Here is a 6000-nt window from a genome sequence, read left to right as displayed (position 1 = left end):
TCACCACCTTTAACACTTAGACCAACCAAGTATAGCAGGGCAGGGGGCAGAGAGAGCGTGTCAAAGATATTAAATTCTTGCAATGTCTGTAAAATGCATGTGTATCTAAGGAGGAGGGAGGGGGAAGCTTTGATGAAAAACTCACAGTTAGAATTCAACCTCTTTTAAAAGGATCTCACACCTGAGAGTGGGGTCATATATGCCTTGCCGTGGGAAGAGTTGCATTTAAATGCTTGCACCCTATAAAGAATGGGAGTACATAGAGGTGAGGCCCAAAGAAGATTTATTCTTATTTTCATCAGTATATCTTCGAAGATGTAAGGGAAAGTACACTACTGGATGCAAATCTAGTTCAACCCACATTTCAAATTGTGCTGCCCAGCTCTTGATGGACTTTCTTGCTGGGAGCTGTGCAAATGGCCAGAGCTGGCCCAGTACATGCTGTGTCTCACCAGCTGCTTGCAAAAATTCTGCTGCTGAGAGGCTGCTATTTATAGCAGTGCAAATTTGGTTCAGGTCTTTGAAGCTGAAGGTGTAAAGATGCTTCAAGACAATAGAAATTGGAGTCCTTGTGTTGTGAAAATTTTCCAGCCTGTAATTAAACCCCATTAGAGGGGCAGTGTAAATGGTGACTTATTATCTCTTTCCACTGGCAAGCTGTCAGGGTATTTGGCTGTTGTTGTTAGCTAATATTTTGACTTTGACAAATTGTGGTATCCACACTTTCTACTCTTTTTCTTTGGGCTTCAGTGATGTGAATTACCACACATTGAGGTGAAGGCATTAGAGCTTAGGTTTAGATTTTTTATGAGACTTTATGATATTAAGGATATTTCCTCTTAGTGTCTGGTAGATCTCCTCACTGAAGGGTTGAAAAAAATCACTTAATCATTGAATTGCAATTACTTAGGTACAGTCAAGCCTGCTAGGGACTGATGAGTTAAAAGAGAAAAGAAAAATCAACCTGCTTTATGTTCTTGATCCACATGTATCTTCCCATGCTCTAAGCCAGTGGTTTTAATCAAGGTCCATCAATAAGAATCAGGCTTTGTACTCAGGTACTTGCTCAGCTCCATCCTGGGTGTGTTCTGTTGTCTTCATCAAGCCCTGAGCTGTTCCTTCCTGGCTGCACTGAGTGGTAACATCCAAACTGTGGTTCTTGCTTCATTGCAGTAGCTCTTTCATGCTCCCAGTCCACTTTACTTTCAGGGTTTACTTTTACCCTACTGCAGACAGTACAGTACATTCCCTGTGCTCTCTATAAAGTGCTGTTTAGATCTGAAGACTTCCTGCTTCCTATTGTTTTATTTATGTGTGAACTTTGTCTTTGATCCAAGATGTAGCAAGACACAACCAGAACAGCTTCTATAAGCCCCTCTTCCTAAGATATGCTAAGCAGGTATTCAATCTAAAACAACTTGCTGAAAAATAAATAGACAAGGAATGTGGACTTGCAAAAAGAAAAACTGATCTCTGATGTTGATACAAATTCAGAAACTTGTTTTTTGGAAATGTAACCCCCCATCCTCAAGTGGATACCCTGGAAACAATATTGACTGACCTGCCAGAACCCCCAGAAAAAAGGGATATTCAGTGATGGCCTTGTTGTTATTAATTATTATTAATTATTATTAATTTCTATTATTTTTTCGGCTTTCGTTTATTTATTCACTGAAAGCAATTAGAAAGCCTTGGGTATTCCCCCCTCTAATCAGCATAATTTTCTATTTGCTTTTGCAGCATTTGGAAACTAGACATATAAGTCAGCATTTGAATAACTGATTACTACTCTTTCAGAGCCAAATGCTGTGTGTTCACAGGAGATGCTTTTAGTTGTTTAATAAGCCACTAAAAGAAATCTTTGACTTAGTCAAGAGGGGAAAAAAATCACTGCCAAAAGTCTTTGCACAGCAGAACTCTGACAGTTTATGTCAATGCATGATGGTGAAAATGAACATGGGCTGACATGGGGAATGCCCTGGGGGTGTCTGGGGAAGGGGGCAGGCAGGTTCACAGAGGGGCTGAGCTACTCAAAGGGAAAAAGGCAGCAGTCTCTGTAGTCCCAGCCCACTCATCCAGCTGCTGGCTGTGCCAGTCCATTGGCAGCTCCCCAGATAGGAGCTGATGAAAGTAAGCAAGTGTTCCCATCACTGCTGGAAAGAGCCCCCAGTGAAAGGGAGTGCCTGTGACTTCCCTGCTGACTCTTGGGGAGAAGGCCCAAGGGTTTGGAGAGCTTTGTTATTCTCCCATGGGGGTGCTGCTTCTCCTCCTTTGATATAAGCAGAGATCCTTCTTGAGTTTCACAGTGTTGTGAGTAGAGAATTTTGGGGCAGAAGTGACACAGGACAAAACTTCATGCTCACAGATCTCTCTTTGCATTTTAATCTTCATTAGGGCTCAGCTATTGATGCCTTGGAGCTACAACAATTCCTTAATAAAGTGATCATGAAAGGTAAAGCTTTTACAGTGCAGCTAGTGTCACTGATACTTCCTATTCTCAGTCTAGTGTAAATTAGAGTATTTAGTGGTGTCTTGATGGTGTTAAAAAAAAATCTTCGTTGTGGCTTACTGCACTGTTGGATCTTGAAGAACGAAAAGTGCCTCCACCAGGGTTCATTTGGAATGATTTGGTTATATTTTTTTAAAATCAAAGTGATGTTCACATGAAGAAGGTGATGCAACCCAGACCAGCAGCTAACAGACTTTAATGGATGGCCATTGGCAAATCTGTGTGCCTGTTCCACAGCCAAATTTCACCTTCCTCTCTTATTTCTGCTCTTGGGACCTACCCTGTCCCATTGCTTTCCTTCTCCTAGGTAACTCTGCATCCCCCATCAGACCCCCATCCTGCTCCATGTCCCATCAGTCACAGCAGAAGCTCTGTCACTGGCTGGGCTGCACAAGTGAATGCCCTGGGGAGCTGAGTGTCCCACTTTCCTCACTGTCACCAAATTTTTCCCAGCTCAGCCCTGACCTACATCGCTGCTCTGCAGAGGCCTCAAGATGCCTTTAAGCATTTCCCAGCCTTCTTGCACATCTTGAAAATAGCATGCAACAGGGGCACAGCTGGATGGTGTGAACTGAGTCATGCACAAAGCTCAAAGGGCTCCTGGGACTTGCTAATTATGTATAAATGGCCTTAACTGTCACTCATTTCCCTTATTTCAAGAAGGAAGATTTTCCATCAGGGAAGGCAGTTAGGCAGTGACTGTGCAGGTACCTGTAAGCCCAAAAAGGGACCTGTCTTTGGGAAAAGGAGCAGTGCAGTTGTCTGAGACTTTTCAGACTTCCTCAGTGGACCACAGCCTGGTATGTAGCCCTTGCAGCTGATTGAGACCCTGAGACCTTTTAGCTGTGGGAGCCTTCAGACTGATGTCCTTATTCCTTCTTAATGGTGACCTGGCACCTCTTTAATCCCCTTTATGCTCACTGATTCCTTCTATCCTGGCCTGGATCAGGAACAGCGTGGCCAGCAGGTCCAAGGAAGTGATTCTGCCCCTGTACTCAGCCCTGGTGAGGCCACACCTCGAGTACTGTGTCCAGTTCTGGGCCCCTCAGTTCAGGAAGGATATCGAGGTCCTGGAGCAGGTCCAAAGGAGGGCAACCAGGCTGGTGAAGGGACTCCAGCACAGATCCTATGAGGAGAGGCTGAGGGAGCTGGGGCTGTTCAGCCTGGAGAAGAGGAGGCTCAGGGGAGACCTCATCACTCTCTACAACTCCCTGAAAGGAGGGTGTAGCCAGGTGGGGGTTGGTCTCTTTTCCCAGGCAACCCTCAGCAAGACAAGAGGGCACGGTCTCAAGTTGTGCCGGGGGAGGTTTAGGTTGGACATTAGAAAGAATTTCTTTACTGAGAGGGTGATCAGACATTGGAATGGGCTGCCCCGGGAAGTGGTGGATTCTCCGTCCCTGGAGATATTTAAAAAGAGACTGGATGTGGCACTCAGTGCCATGGTCTGGTAACTGCAGTGGTAGTGGATCAAGGGTTGGACTTGATGATCTCTGAGGTCCCTTCCAACCCAGCCAATTCTATGATTCTATGATTCTATTTTGTCAGTCCTTGCAGACCAGCCTGGGTGGAAGGTTCAGCTTTGATTCATGCAGAGGCATTTTAGCTCTGATGGATGTATCCTTTCAGCAGAATAGACTTGTCTGATGCTGCCCATCCTTGTCTTGAGTTATGGCTGAGCTGAGCAGTGAGAACCTGCAAGTAAATAAGTGTCCCAGAGCCTATGCAGGACTGTGCCATGCATGCTCTGGCTTTGGTGTGTCTGCTCAAACCTGAGAGTCAACCCTCTGCTATGAGCTAATTCTTTAGTTTCAGCTATGCAGGGGCCAGGGTTTTGGTAAGCTTCACACTTGGATGCAGGGTCCCAGACAGAGCCCATGGTGAAGATACAGCACAGAACTCAGTCCTAGCTCAGCTTTTCCATCATGGGTGCAGTTCTGGCCTGTGCTGGCAGCTTGAGCAGCTGGCTAGCACCACTGGCAAAGCTGTTGTTAGGGGGAGAAGCTCTGGCATCACCAAGTCACAGACACATGCCTGGCAGACTATTCTTGCTTTCCAGTGTACCTGCTCTATTTAGATGGATCACACAGTCTTTTTACTGTTAAAAGGACAACACTGGAAATACATTGCTGGCTGTTGTAGAACAAGAGGGGTCCTTGATAAAGACATAAATTCTCCCCTACCTGTTTTCTCCCACTTGCATGCTCACAGTCTCTTTTCATGCATGCTTTGAAATAACTGAGATGTTTTTTCAAACTTTTACAAACATCCAAGGAATGAATAAAAATGACCAGAAGTTCCTGTCTTTCCAGCTTTCTACTTATAACCAGAGAGAGAGACTTTTCCTGTTTTCCAAAACTCCTCCTTAGTTAAGTGGGTGCTGTGAATGCATGGCACATAGAAAGAGCTGACAAAGCTGCTGCTCTGCTTTAATTATGAATGGATTCATTCTCTGGGCTGCATACAGCCCATGTACAGTGTGACCTATCCTGGCCTGCAAAGACAGGATCAACCTTTCCCAGTCAGGTTCCATGGCAGTGGCACTTGTTGGCTCGTATTTAACTTGTGATGAGGTTTTTTTCCAGGAAGTTTTTGCCATCCCAGCTACATTAGTTGAGGTGCTGCATGTCTGCCCAGGACTCTTACATGGTGTACAAATGCCAGCAAGTCTGCTGCAGGTCTTTGAGCATCAGTAGGAGATGTCTGCTGACCTCCATGGGCTCCTGCAGCTCATAGAAGCAAAGATTTTTCTTGTCTGCAGCATATGCCTAGCTGAAAGGCTGCTACTGCCCTTTGATGGCAAGAATCAGGATCAGCTCTTCATGCTCTTCAGTGCCTGTTCTTCCAGAAGGATCCAGGCAGAGATCATATTTGTGCTGCCTTATGCACAAAGGCAAGACAATGTGTACATGTGGGCTGAAGTATGAGGTTACATTTATTCACAAGGACCTCTGTGCTCAGAAGCTAAATGTTAACTGACTCAATCTCTGCAGCTTCCCTTGTGGCACCATATAAATAGAAACCTTTTGTTGCTTATGAGCACAGGTGTGAGCAGGTGTACAATGTGTAAAAAAAAAAAAAAAAAGGAAAAAAGGTCATTTTAAGAGAGCAGAAAAGCGCTTGGCTCACTCAACACAAAGTAAACTGGAAGATAAATCTTACATCCTTCTTTATGTGGAAGCAGCACTTGAAATGAAGACAGCCAGGTTTGACTCACATTAACTGTTCAGTTCTTAACTAAATGCACAGCTCAACTCAAATGGACAACTCTCATGCAGGAATTTGGGAGCCTCTGGTGAACTCTCAGTAAGAACACAGTATGCAGGGACTGCTCTCCCTCTTCCAGTACTGTACTCTTGGGCTTTTCACTGGGAGAAAGCAATGGGTTTCAAAGCAATGGGAGAAAAAAACCATTGCAGATATTGCTTGTGTAGTGGGTAAGATTTCCATCCTCTCATGAAAGCCTGGGAGCTCAGGAAGCAGTAGTGTGTAAA

This window comes from Heliangelus exortis, chromosome 3 (assembly GCF_036169615.1).
Source record: "Heliangelus exortis chromosome 3, bHelExo1.hap1, whole genome shotgun sequence".
Classification (NCBI taxonomy): Eukaryota; Metazoa; Chordata; class Aves; order Apodiformes; family Trochilidae; genus Heliangelus; species Heliangelus exortis.
This window is presented reverse-complemented; position numbering follows the sequence as displayed.